Below are 14,736 nucleotides of genomic sequence, written 5' to 3'. Positions count from 1 at the left end.
CCCCTGCTCTGGAGGGCTCTGGGTACCAGCATTTATGTGCCCTGTAGGGGAGTATTTCCCCCGGCTTTGAGACGTGGCACTTGAGAACCCTGCTCCCACAGCCCCAAAGTAGGGTTGTAGGCAGCACCTTTAAAGTGCCTGGGAGCAGCTCCCCTGTGGGATATATCCAAAGACCTTCTCCTGCATAGCCCCATGATGACCTAATGAGGTTCCTTCAAGCCCTACTTTTCTATTATCCTGTGATGAGGGAGATTCTATACAGCAGTCTTCATAATGATGGTAGTCTTGCCATATCTGCTGTGGCAGATAGAAGACCCAATTAAGATCTTGTGTGATAATGACCAGGCCTCAAGATCTCCCATGCACCTCCAACCAGCAGCCAATGAGGGCCCTGAGGGGCCATCCTTTGAGTGGGACTTCCAGAAATACCCACTGTGGCTAGAAGCTGAGGAGTGCAAGCTCAGGCAGGAACTAGAGCTGAATTGGATGGTGAAGGTGGAGAAGGAGGTCCAGTGCAAGGAGGCCCCGTGCCAGCATGAGCATGAAGTTGAAGAGGCCAGGCTCAAGTGCAAACACGATCTCTCAGTACTGAAGATGCAGACAAATGCTGGAGCCACAGGCACTCAGCCGGTATCTGCTGCACCCCGCTAGACTGAACACCCCAGTCTTCTTTCTCTACAAAGACAGGGATGATCCAGAAGTGTTCCTAAGCAACTTCAAAAACCAAGCCTGCTGATGGAAGCTGGAAAAAGAAGAGTTCTTGAAACATATGGTGACTATGATTGAGGGCAACATGTGCGTTGTCCTGAACAGCCTGCCCTCAGAGTTGGTGGATAACTATGATGCCTTTAGAGAGATGGTGTTTATAAGGTTTAAGCTAGGTCCAGATTACTTCTGAGAAAAATTCCGAGAAAAAAACCCCAGCAGGAAAAGACCATGAACAAATTTGGGGCCCAGCTATGGGACTTATACTAGAAATGGAAGAAGGAAGACGAAGCTTCCACTGTGGAGGAGGTGGACACACTTATTGTACTGGAACAATTCTATTGCAAATGCCTGAGGGGGACTAAAACCCTTGTCAAGGGTAGGGGCCCTAAGACAATCTGGCAAGCTACAAAAATTGTGGACCAGCTGTTGTTAAATAGACAGGGGCTGAACCAAAAACCTCCCTAGTTTGGGAAAGAACAGAAAGGGTTTCACAAAGTGGGGAGGGAAGGACCAGGCCCAAAATGGGAAAGGGGGCCACCTCCTGCAGAGTTCAAAGTGGCCCGAGATTCGGACAAACCACCCAATTCGGAAAAGATGAGTTGCTATAACTGTAGGGAGTCTGGCCACATCAGGCCTAACTGCCCAAAGATAAGCAACAAATCCAAGCCAATCAGCCATGCAACAGCTGTAAGCAATGCAGGGTGGGACCTGAACCACTCTGGGGGGTGGACCTGTTGCTACAGGATTACAAACCCAGAGGAGGTGGCAGCCACCCATCAGAATGAGATAATGGGAAAAGGGAGAACCCTTGTCAGGGAACTGGACTCAGGGGTCAGTGTGTCATTAATCAATGCCAACCTCATTTCACCCATGGAAATAGTCCCCAGGAGGACCCTTACCATACAAAGCATGGGGCCCCAGTCATTCGAGGTAATGGTAACTCGTTTCCCCATCGAGTGGAGAGGCTGCAGGATGTGCATAGAACTAGGAGTGTTGTAAGAGGCTCCCGTCCCCCTCTTGGTGGGGTGGGATATTATGGAGCTCAAATACCTGCAAAGAGTGGGGGTCACTTCATAGAGCCCTACACGTTAATGTGGTGACTCATCAACAGGGCAGAAAGGCTAAGGTGGGAGGAGTGGAAACCTCTCAGGAGCCAGTCACCCAATTGGCTGCAGAGGCAGAGGAGGAGAAGGGAAAGACTCCCCTTGGCTGCAACTGTCCGCCAGCCACTGAGGAAACTGGTGACCTCGCAGTTGGGTTAAGTGACCACTCCAGAGAGGAGCCCGGTCCATCAGTAGCAGAAGAAACTGAGACTCTCGGAGAGAAATTAGAGGACATCCCTGAGGGTGAAGGTGCACTCCTTATAGGAGAACCAGAACTCCCTGCTGATTGCTTAGCCAGGCAAGAGGAGTCCAAGCAGGAGGTTTTAAAGGACCCCCAGCTTGGAGGAACTCTGGTAGCTGGCTCAGGAGTCAGAGAGGGTTCGCCCCAAATAAGAAGGAAGAGGTGGTCTGGGATAAGGGACTCCTCTATTGGCTGTGGGTACCAAAGAACCGTGCCAAGACCTGGGAGCCCCATAGCCAGCTCGTAGTACCTCTTCAGTTCTGACACCTATTGCTTTCCATGACTCATGATTTGTGCTGGTTACATGGGCAAGAAATAGATATGCCAGTGGCTGCAGATGAACTTTTATTAGCCTAGGATAGCCCAGAATGTAACAGACTACTGCAGAACTTGTGAGATGTGCCAGTGGACAGGCAAAAGTGGGGACAAAAGAAAGTCTCCCCTACAGCCCCTCCCTATTGCTGATCCGCCCTTCCAAAGAGTGGGAATAGACATTATAGGCCCTCAGCGGCATAAGACTCATAGAGGAAAGAAATACATCCTGACTCTAGTGGATTTTGCAACTTGGTACCCAGAGGCAAGTGCCTTGGCCTCCACTGAGGCACTTGTAATTACTGAAGCCCTGACCAAGATCTTTCAGCTGGGCTTCCTCTCTGAGATCCTGACTGACAGGGGTGGGAACTTCCTGACTGGTTGGCGATGAAATGCCTGTGGGAGTGCTGTGGGGTGAAACACCTCAAGACCAGAGTCTACCACCCGCAGACAAATGGGCCTGTAGAAAGGTTCAGTGGGACCTTGAAAGGTATGCTAAAGGCATGACTGGGATGAGAAACTTCCGCATTTGCTCTTTGCCTCCCGGGAGGTGCCCCAGGAGTCCACTGGGTTCTTGCCATTTGAGTTGATGTTTGGAAGGTGAGTTAGGGGTCCTCTTAATTTGGTGAGAGAAAAGTGGGAAGGCAAAATCACTTCCACTAAGACCTCTGTGGTACAGTATGTGCTCAGCTTTCGTCAGAAGCTAACTGACATAATGAAAGTGGCATGAGACTCCCTGGGCCAGGTCCAGGAGAAGCAAAGTGTCTGGTATGATGAAAAGCCTTGCTTACATACCTTTGAACAAGGTGATACGATCACAGTTTTCCTGCCACTAAAGCAGACAAGCTGCAAGCAGCTTGGGAAGGTCCCCATGTCATCCTGGACAGGCTGGACAATGTGACCTATGTCGTGGCCACGAACGGGTCAGATAAAAAGCCTAGAATAGGCTTGTTTATTTTGGACTGCATACTTTAATAAAAGTTATACGTTATTTTGGATTTCCTCAGCTGAAGGATCACCGGAGGACCCAGAAGTCAGTCATGTATGGTGACTGGGGTAGAGGCAGGAATAGAGGAGCTCTGCCTGCCAGATCATCTGCCCTCCCAGGACAGGGACAAGCTTCATGCAGCACTCCAGCAGTTTGAGACAGTGTTCTCCAACAAACCAGGTAAAACGAACCTGGCGGTACACTCCATAGACATTGGCATCCCTCACGCTATCCAATCCAGACTATACACAGTTAATGCAAAGGTGATTCAAGAAATAAAGTGGGAGCATGCAGAGATGAGAGAGTTAAGGGTAATCTGTCATTCAGTGAGTCCCTGGGCCAGCATGGTGGTACTCATCCAGAAGCAGGATGGGACCATCCGGTTCTGTGTGGACTACAGAAAGCTGAATCCTATTACCACCCCTGATACTTACCCCATGCCCAGGACAGATTCTTTGCTTGATCACCTGGGCCAAGCCAAGGTCATCTCTACTTTCAATCTCTCCAAAGGATTCTGGCAAATGGCACTGGATCCAAACGCCATAGCCAAGTCTGCATTTACCACACCTGTGGGACTATATGAGTTTACAGTGTTACCATTTGGTATGTGCAGTTCTCCTACATCTTTTCAAAGACTGATTAATAACCTGTTACAGGGATGTGAGCAGTTTGTCATGGCTTTTTACTGATGACATGGCCATTTTCAGTCAGGACTTTGAATCACACCTGATTCATCTGACCACCATGATAGGTAAGATCAAGCAAGCCAAAAAGTGCCATTTGGCATTATCTGAAGTGGTATATTTGGGACATCGTGTGTGTGGAGGTCAGATTGCTCCCTTGTGAGACAAGATCAAGGCCATTAGAGACTGGCCACCCCCACAAACCAAGAAGCAAGTTAGAGCCTTCCTTGGTCTGGCTGGATACTACAGTTTGTAGAAAGGTTTGTCCCTGGTTTTGGAGAGACGGCAGCTCCTCTACATGAGCTGACCAAGAAGGGAAGCCCTGATCTAGTGGTCTGGAAGCAGGGGTGTCAGGAAGTATTTGACACCCTAAAGGCTGCCCTAATCAGACAACTGATTCTGAAGGCACTGGTCCATGATAAACCCTTCTACATACCCACTGATGCCTCTGACTCAGGACTAGGAGCTGTACTCTTACAAGAGCACAAAGAGACATGACACCCCATGGTTTACTTAAACTGGAAGTTAATCCCTCTGGAGTGGAAACTGTCATCTATTGAGAAGGAGTTTTTGGCAGTCGTCTGGGTGCTGAACAGACTGAGGTCCTATCTGTGGGGGCAGCAGTTCACCATTGTATTGGACCATGCCCCACTTCAGTGTGTATTGTTATTATGACCAGTCTTATGTGTTGTATGATCTATCTTTAGGTACTTCTTCCAAACAAAACACACTCATACTCACAGCTCTGTGAATCCATGTGCCTGAGCTTTTAAAGGTGGGGTGGAAGTGTGGCAGAATGCCATCTCTGTTTCTCCCCAAACTCTGCTATCAGGCAGATGCCTAATCTGACAGTTTGGTTACTATGGTCACTGCAGAGGGCAGACATCCCTGGCCCCATCAGCTTCAGGTAACCCTGAGTTGTAACCTGAGCTGGATACTTCCAGAGGGAGGGGGAAATCTGCTCCCTTTCCCTACATGACTGGCCTCACGTGCTTTGGTGGGGGCTTAAACTCCCTATTGTTCTAAGCAATGTCATCATGACCGGGAGGGGGCTAGAGACCCTGCCAGTCTACCCAGCAACCAGTGGTGCATTTCAAATTGGTTGGCTGGCAGCCAACAGCTGCTGGCCTTCATCAGACCAGGTAAATTAGGTCATAAGATCTATATAAGTTAAAGACTGCCAGGAGGCAGGGCAGGAGCCATGATGAGAACTCTCAGAGAAGCTGGATCTCCTGAAACTTGCTCTCTCTCTTGAAACTCATGTTCAATGTACTGCTTGCCTCCAGAGAGAATCTCCGCCTGCCTCTGGATGATACTTGTGAGTAAGCTACTTGAGATCTAACTAGATATATAGCTTGCAGTAACTCAGATGCATGATCAAAGGCCACTGTTTGCTCTAAGGTATTTCTCTGATATTTCTCTACCCTTTACCCTATTTCAAACCTACTCCTTGTAACCAATAACATTGTCCTCTGTACCTAGCATGGGAGACTTATTGGGAAAGAGTCTAGATTATGCCTTGGGGTCCCATTGGTCCAGCTGAGTAAGGGAGGGCCTGGTTGACTATTTATGCTTCAGACTGAGGGAAGCATCCCAAGTTCTTGCAGTGGGCCAAGTACCCTCAAGGACTGTTTCCCAGGGGGCACAGGGCCAGGATCAATCCACACCCTGGGTGGTGGCGGCATTACCCCCAGGCTTGCAGGTGTGCTTCAGGAAGGGGGTTGGCCAGACATGAGGTGCCCCCAGGGAGGCACTTGGAGCCTGGAAGGTGGTCAGGTGCAGTGAGGTGGGTGGCTCAACTCAGGAGCATCCCTTACTGGCCCACCACAGACCTAATGAGGTTCCTTCATGCCCTACTTTCCTATTATCCTATGATAGAGATTCTATACAGCAGTCATTTCATAATGATGGTAGTCTTGCCATATCTGCTGAGGTCATTGTAAGTAAGCAGAATCAAAGGTCCAGGATATCCAGAGAACATCCTAAAATATCCAACAACATCAGATTTAGGGTTGGTAAATCACTTTGGGCTGATTTAATCTTCTCTCTGTCAGAAGTAAATCAACTTGTTTTTAAAGGATACTGACTTAAAATAGGCACACCTAATGAGGTTGTGAACATTCATGGTTGTTGAAGCTCTCATTATCTCTGTTGCTAAAACAGATGTATTTATCACTAAAATCCTGATTCATTTCCAACTTTTGGAAAATTTGCTTTTAACTCATGCCTAATAGCTGAGAATTTGTCTTAGTTCCTCAGGGGTACCATGATCTGCTTCTGATATGATTATATTTCAGCCATGGACACATTTCATTGGGAGTTGCCTGTGGTTCACTGGTAGAATCCTTGTCTCCTACATAGGAGACCTGAGTTTGATTCCCAGACACTTATACAAATCCAGCTATAGAGGCATCAAATCTCTGAAATCATGCTGGCCTTTGGTTTTGTCTCAGTGGCCTGAAGTGGAAATGTAAGGTCTGGGCAGCCTCTACTCCTCCAAAAGTAATGGCTGCCTAGGCATGTGCATCAAATGTCTAGGTAACCTCTCATGCATATACCATGATCCAAAAGGCTCAACAGTTGCCAAGCACTTCATTACAGGAATGTTTGAGTATGTTTGTAATGAGAGGTGTTCTATACAGATAATATTGTTATTGTCACCTGACGAGTAGAAGTCTAAGTTTATATTCTAAAATTATATTTGTAGTTTACCCATTTTTATGTATACCAATGTAATGTATGTCTTCCACATGCCCTATATGATTATCATCTCCTTGTCTTTCCATAAGTAACTCCTTTTAGTGACATAGATAATAATATTTTCCTTATTCTCAAGTAAAAGGAGGTTGTGTACTAAAGAGAGGAGATTGTGAACTCTATGTTCACTGTGGACTTGAAATTCAAGATAGAATTGTCACACTAAAAATTTAAAATTAGTTGAAAAACAGTGGATATTTGGAAAATTGTATATGACCTCTTTCTCTATAGAAAATTGTAGGAAATCCATCCAATTATGGAGATCATTTGAGGTATTTGTTTCTCAAAGTAAAATAGTTTTTCTACAGAATTATTAAATAGAGTTGATATTTATGTCTCTGGAACACCATAGTTGTCAATCATCTATTAAAGAAAAAATGTTAAGACTTATTCCAAATCTGTTTGCTAAAGATATCAAAAATAAGTTGCAGTTTCTTGTCATTTTGCTGCAAAAAACCATGAAATTTAAGCAAATTTTACTACATCAGGCTTTGAGTTTTGAGATCAGTTTCCAACCCCAAACTCAAAGCAAAACCCAGGGAATAAATAAAATAAAAACTCATGTTGACCAGAACCAAAGGAAATATTTGCCCAAGCCCCAAAAGCTCCAAGTCTTGCACAGCTCTGATCTCAATGGAGATTTTGAAATGAGGAACTGTCAGAGCTGTAAGAAATAATAATAAATACCAGATCTTGAAAAATAATCTGTGAGGAGCCAAAAGGCCTCTTTGTAATTTATTAAATTTATTGCTAGATTTTGCTAGCAGAAATTTCAAAAATACTTTTCCTCCCACTGAGACTGAAGCTACAGACTTTATATTAGCCCATTCTCTTAGCCATAATCATTATCTTCACAGCTCCAGCAAAACTAAAATTAGCCTAATTGAAGGAGTGACTGGGGTGGCTGTTGTTTTGTTTGCTTTATGAATTTGAAAGGAAATTGATGGAAAAGAAATTGTCCTATTAATTAGCTCTCTTTCATCCAAGAAACTCAAAATTCTTGAATACAGCTAGGAGTCATGCTTATTGGGCTCCATTTTATTAGATTTTAGTTCCAGACTTTGAATTGCTATTATGTCACCATTTGTCGCTACTAAATGTGTTAGAAGTTATAGGCACTCTGATCTTACTAAAGCAGCAATACATTAGGTTTTTTTAATGAAAAATGAAAGGAAGAAAAAAGAAAAAGAAAGCAAGTAAGTAAACTGATTGATATTTGAACTGAACTACAACTAGATATACTGTGGTACAAGTGAAAATTAACTTACCCCTGGCACAAGTATTTGATTTCTGGTTAACTAGCTGCATGCAGATTTGGAAAAGGAGGTGTACACAAAATTGGTATATTAGAAGATAAAATAGTTCACTAGCTATAATCCTCCTTCAGAGCAGTATTTTGATATTTAAGCCAAAGTTCTTACAATCACTCCATCTCCATTAACCACTCTCCGCATCATTCCCTTCTGACACACCACATGATGGGACTGGATTGTTTACTAGCCAGTGTCTATTATTCAGGTGTTTCTTTTCCTCCTTGATGGATGGCCCTAGGAAGAGCTGATCCTAATCTGAGAAAGTCCCCATCATCATCACTTACCTTTCATTATCCCTAAAAGCAGCATTTGGAACAGCCTGGCTCTGGGATGTCAGAGCTCATAGAAAGCTATAGCTAATGAGTTTTTTGCAACAGCAGCCAGCAGTCTCCATCATTTTATACTAATGTCTGAAAGTCTTGGCTAACTTTCCTATCGGGAATTGCTTCTCTGGAGAAATTTGATGGAAAAGTATTTTTCAGATTCATCGCAAATGTGATTGAATGAGTTCCTAACAAAAACTTTTTTGATCTGGGAAAACAGTATCATTAAAACAAATTTACTCACAGTGTTATTGTAATAGTAATACCCATGAATTCAAATCAGGAGGTCATATATTTTAATGTTAGCCTGTTCTCTTCCAGAACAAAGCCCATAGGATTTCAAATAGCAAAGCTTGCACAAGCCTTGTGTTGGATGCCTTTGGCTTTCCACTCTTACCATCCTATCACTGAACAATATTTTAGTGGATGAGATTGTTGTTTTCCTTTGCATGTTGGGCCAAACCTGAAGACCTCATTTAGTTTCTATTTGTGCCTTAATCCTGCAAAGGATTTAGGCATGTCTGTAATTTTAAGCATATACTAAGTCATATTGAAGTAAGTGAACATCTGTTAAAAATTAACTATGTGCCTCAGTGCTCTACTGAATAGAGATGGACATAGCTATGTTTAAGTAGTTTATTGAATTAGGTTTCCATCTTTATGCAGGCAAAACTTCCATTGCCTAAACATGTAAGTAAAAATTCTGCAAGTTCTTTGGAATAGGACTCTTTGTTACAATAGCAATGGTACTTTTTCATTTGTTCACCCAGGGTTTTTTGGCATAGAAATTGATCAGTGCATTCCACTGTTTGATAATAACTCTATGGCTTAAATTCATAGGTGGATTAATGAATGGGCCAGCAGGGCACAGGTCCAGGGGCCCCTGCCAGTCAGGCCCCCCTTGGGTGCCTGGGTTCCCTTGGGAAAAGAGGGGTATCCCCTTGGAAGTGGGTAGCATTCTAGCCTGCAAGGGATCCTGCTTGGGCTTCCAGGAGCAGGACTCAGGGGGCACTGTGTACATGTGCATGGCCTCAAGTGGCTGGGAATACAGCTGGGTAGCATGGAGAGCAGGTAAGTCTAATGTGGGGGAAGGGACATGGGAGGGCAGTGAGGGAGAGAGTGGGACAGTGGCTGGTGCTGGGGGCACTGCACAGCTAGGATAGTGCATGGGATCTTGGCCTGGGACAGGAGTGGAACAGAGCCATGGGCAACTCTTCCAAGGCCCGCAGGGGGGCATCTTGCTGCTGCTGTGCACTCCCTCCACCCTCGTCCTGCTTCGCGCTGCCCTGCTCCAGCTGTGGCAGGTAGGAGGGGGCGTGGTGAGCAAGGAGGAGAGGCAGGCATGTTCCACCCTATCCGAGTCTGGCTGGGTCCATCCCAGCCCAGGCATGTACACTCAGCCTCCCCTGTGGGGCATGGAGACTCACCCCACCCTTGGCAGTGGCAGCACTGGGAGGGGAAGGGGCTTCTCCCCATGCTGGAGTCTATACATTCATGTTTATAATAGGGTGTGGGGGGCCTCCAGTTTCCTATTTTTCCAGGGCTCCAATAAATCTTAATCCACTTATGCTTGAAGTATCTGATGGTTCAGCTTGCATATGTGTTTTATTTGCAGATTCCACATATCTTGAAAACATAGCTTGTATCCTTAGCAATTCAGTTATTGCATCTTACCAACTGTTTCAGATGGAAAATTATATTTTATTTTGGCAAACATATATTTAATTCTTACTGCTAGAGCTTACTCCAGTTATAACAATATGTCAGCTCAATATTAAGTATTAAATCAGTACTGAATTTTTGCTTTTTTGGTGTTGTGCTCCACAAGGAGATTTTTGTGCATGGAAACAGCCTGTAGAAAGAGCTAAAAAAAGTGAAGTAACTATGATAACTGTTTTTGTCTGTTTTGAAACATTCTTCTTGGAAAAGGTTCATGTACTTACTTTTACGTTATTCTTCTGCCAAGAACATTTAAAGGCCAGCTGGGCCAAATTATCAATGCAATTCCAAAGCTCCATTTTCAAAGATCAATTTTATGTGTAAGTGTGTGTGGGTGTATGTATGCAGAGAAATACTGTGAGTGTTCCTGATAGATATTATTTGAGATCCTTGTTCCACTTGAGTAAGAGGATGAGACAAGATATTTGCTTAGGAAAGAGTCTTTGACATCTTCCAGAGAATGTTTTGATAGAATGGCATACATTTGGCTACAATTAGTAAGCCAAACAATTTGCCATTGTTATCTCACTACGTTTGCCCAGACCCTGTAAGGAGCTTTGAAAAACAGCTTTCTCCATATTTTTAGTTAATTGATTGCATGTTCAGTAGGGCTAGAGATTACATTGCTTTGTAAAGCTCCCTATCCTTAAGCTTAGTTTTGGCAAAGAGATTTTACTCTAGGGCCTGTAGTAGAAAGTAAAACAGTAATGTTGGCCGGGATAAATATAACGGGATGCTGTAGATGTGGCAAGACTAATATTCCTGTATGTGGGAGAAAATACTTATCTGGTCCTGCTACTTCCTGGTGCACGATGTTGCAGCTGAGGGCTGAAAATAATAGCTTAAAGTGTATAAATGCCAATGTGAAATACAGATGAATTTTAGCTTAATTTTTGAAATTTTATCTTGCCTGATTAGATTTTAAAAATATATATATTCCTGCTTTACAAGGGAGTATAATTGTTCACCATAAAAATGCACAAATACTTTCCTGCTATGTGACATGTTATTTTGTAATGGTTTTATGTGATATTTTCTGTATAATCTCAGCTCAGAGCCTCTATTATAGTATTCATTTGATTCTTTGTTGATAAGTGCTTCTCATTATTTTAGAGCTAAAATGGGTGGGGGGAGGGGACAAGGAGCCTTCCAATCTCGGTCATTGGCTAATTTTTAATCAACCCAAGTTCATTTACAAACAGAAGTTTCTTTGTTTGCTAATAAATGAGTTGCCTCAGTCAAGTCCCTAGGAAACTCATTCAGTTCCTTTGAATTTTTGAAGGAGAAGTTAATACTGAATCTCCTATTTCCCCCAAAATATATATTTAAAGGGACCAACCCTGGTAAGAGAGAGAAGGGAGGACAGGCTTTGAAGAGATGCATAAGAAAATAAAGGAAAAATAGGAAACCCATCCCCAGGCTCAGATACAGAAAGTGCAATGGTTGAAGTAGTCTCAGTAGGCATTTACTTGGTTCTCAGAGAGGCAGGATAGGAAGATTTTTTTCACAGAGCAGTTCCCAAGTCTGTCTTTGCCTTGCCCCACCCAACTCCCTTGCTTGCTACTGCTCAAGAACCTATGTAGAATGGATATCTGTTTTATAAAAGCAATGTATGCCCAGGCCCTAGCTACTTATCTCTCTGTAATAGTAGAAGAGCAACATTTATCAGGCCTCTGAGGTGGAAACTGAGGATTGGACCCCAAACCATTACTAAAATAAATGAGTGCAAAAATACATTTATTTTCATTTTTTCCTCATTGTATCAATTTATACTCTTGAAAATAGTTTGAATTCAGTGTAGTGGGTGATCAGTGTACTTTATTCATGAGAAGTGGAAGCTGGTAGGAATGTTTATTCAAAGGGTTAACTTAACCTTGTCTGAAGTTAGAAGAGACACTGGAGGATCAAAAGCTCTTCCAAAATCTCCTATAGAAAAAGAATTCCTTAGTTTTACAGGTTTTGGTTAAATTTTTGCCATCTGGTAAGTAATCATTTTATCTCTAATCTTGAATATAATTTATCCATTATTTTACTTCTTTAGATTTATGCAGTAGCCATGTTTGGTAAAGTATTTGACAGCATTGACATCATCTTCATTGAAATGCTGGACAGTGTGATGAATCCCAGATGTTAACACATATGAACAGCCGAGAGAAGGAATAAAATACAAAAGATCCACCATAACAAGTGGGGAGATAACTAAAGGTGATTTTTTTTTAATTTTAATTTTACAAGATATTCGTGTTAATATGTTTGGCAAAGTTTGAAGGAGAGCAGTTATGATAATATGATTAATTATGAATATAGTGAACATGCTTTGTATACTGTATAGAGTGTATTATGCTGTAGATTTCGGATGAATCACAACTAAAATGTAGATGTTCTGTATATTTTTTGCAAATTCTTTTTGTTTATTCATCTTTAAATTTTTGCATGTACAGATTACAACATATGTAGAAAATGTACACGAATAGCCAAATGTCTCTCTCTCTCTCTGAACTGCCAGGATTTAATGTGTCATTTGGATAATGGTCATGCATGGTTATGTCAGCACATCATGTTTTCTAATGTACTGTAACATGACATGCCAATGTAACCAAGAGTAACACAGTTTCCTAATGACATGTCATGTCTGTGAAATGTAAAAAGGATGTGGCTTGCTGAAAGCGAGGATTAAGAATGTAACTTCATTTTTAAGTAAAATCACTCTGAATACAAATTCTATTTTATCAAATATTACTTTTAGCAGAGATTATTTTACAGATATTTACAGAAAAAAATTACTAACCCAGATCTATACTCAATTTTATATAGTTTTTTATGTGAGGTATGTTAATACTATGACATAAAGCAAGAAACAGTCTATCATCTACTTTCAGAAAGATAGGCCTTACTAATCTTTTAAAGAAAAGTGAAAGAGAAATATTTCCCTCATTGGTACAGACTAGGAAGTGTTATTGTTAGACTACTAGCTAGACTGAATAGTTAATAGTGTCCAACATCATAAAAACAGCATCTACCTCTTTAAAAAGAATTGGAGAAAAAACATCCAATTAGGACATTTCTGGGGGGTTTTAATTCTTGTTCAGGGTCAAAGGAATAGCATAAATTATCCTCATAGAAGAGAGAAAGGAAATTATTTGTTCTCAGCATATTGAGGGTTAAAAAATGAAAGTGTCTTATAAATGTAGAATTTTAGCCTGATTTGCATAAAGTGTATGGATGTGACTTCTGTTACAAATCTTCAATTTTCTTCAATTAAGAAAAAATGTAAATGCACTACAATATGACAGTATTTCATGACGTTATTTTATTACTATTTTCTTTTTACCTTGTTTATCTAGGATGGAGATTTTCAAAAGTACTTGGCATTGGCTTAAATTTGCTCCCTTTGAAGTCATTGGGGGTTTACCACTTGACTTCAATAGCAACAGGAATGAATTAATGTGCATTTTGTAAATCTATTCCAGTACACATGGGCACTTTATAAGGGAGGGAAAAAAGACACAAGATTCCTTGTACCATGGTGCTTAAGTGCTATACATTTTACCTTTAAAAATATATTTAATAGCAACATATATTATTGTAGATTCTCAGGTGTAAGGCTGGCTTCTTTAGTTTACCGCCATCCTTCTGGGTTCTAAGCAACCAGTCAGCTGTATCCCTTTGTCCCATAACATGTTCTATCCAATGTGGATTAGAATGCTTAATCACAAAGTGGGGTGAAAAACAAGGCTTATGTAAAAATAAACCATTTCTATCAGTTTCTAGGGCAAAAGTAGGCAAAATCCCAGTTTGGCACAAATCCTAATTTTCCCCTTCTTTACAGGAAGCAAACTTTGATTGCTTTCATAAAGAAAGGTCACCATTTTCTAAAGAAATCTTGTTTAAGGAAAAGGGTGGGAATTTTTCATTTTTCATGGATGAAAGAATGATTATATCATGCTATAGGTGTTACTGACAATGAAAATTCTACTCCAAAGCTCCACTCAGCATTCTTCATGGGGTAGTTGGATGCAATTTACTTACCAAATGATCCAAATATTAGCCAGTTAGTGCTTCCAGCATCACTGTATAGCAGTTTATCCTGCTTGAAGATCTGACCCCCCAAATTTTGCATAATCTTGGGGGATTATTTCCATTCTTCAAGTCCTCTTTTATATCTTCATGTTATTAGTCAGGATGCTAAAAACTTGCCTGGCTGGCCTGGTAGACTGTGACAGCTAAAGTCACCACACACATTTTTTGTTAACTAAAAACAGATTTAAAAATCTTCTTGTTTTCCTCAAGGCTTGTGGAATATTTTATACTCTTCTGTTACACCTAAGAAAGGGAAGCTGAAAGTGCAGAAGTGCATGTTTTTTCTATGCACGTGGAGAGGTCCATTTCCAGCTGTGTGCCTACCTAGCTTCCATGTGCATCAGCACATTTTGCAAGTATGGTCACGTATGGCACAAGAAATTCAACAGATGCACCTGTACCTTAAATAGCCTAAGAGCTACACACAACTGAATGTCGGACTTATTGTAGTAAGAAGATGCTACAAACTCTTTCTGTATGTATGAAGTTTGGCATACTATTTATCTAAG

The 14,736-nt window shown here is 41.9% G+C and overlaps 1 long non-coding RNA gene across 1 annotated transcript in view; it reads left to right on the top strand.

Moving 5' to 3' along the window:
* LOC149862952 (uncharacterized) overlaps nt 1-14,736 on the top strand; it is a 60,111-nt gene that overhangs the window by 12,775 nt on the left and 32,600 nt on the right. Inside the window, exon 2 of the long non-coding RNA XR_016443295.1 lies at nt 12,189-12,352. This is a non-coding gene — a long non-coding RNA (uncharacterized LOC149862952). The remainder of the gene's footprint in view (nt 1-12,188; nt 12,353-14,736) is intronic.

This window comes from Crocodylus siamensis, chromosome 6 (genome assembly GCF_052110815.1).
Source record: "Crocodylus siamensis isolate JL-2025a chromosome 6, ASM5211081v1, whole genome shotgun sequence".
Lineage (NCBI taxonomy): Eukaryota > Metazoa > Chordata > Crocodylia > Crocodylidae > Crocodylus > Crocodylus siamensis.
This window is presented reverse-complemented; position numbering and strand designations above follow the sequence as displayed.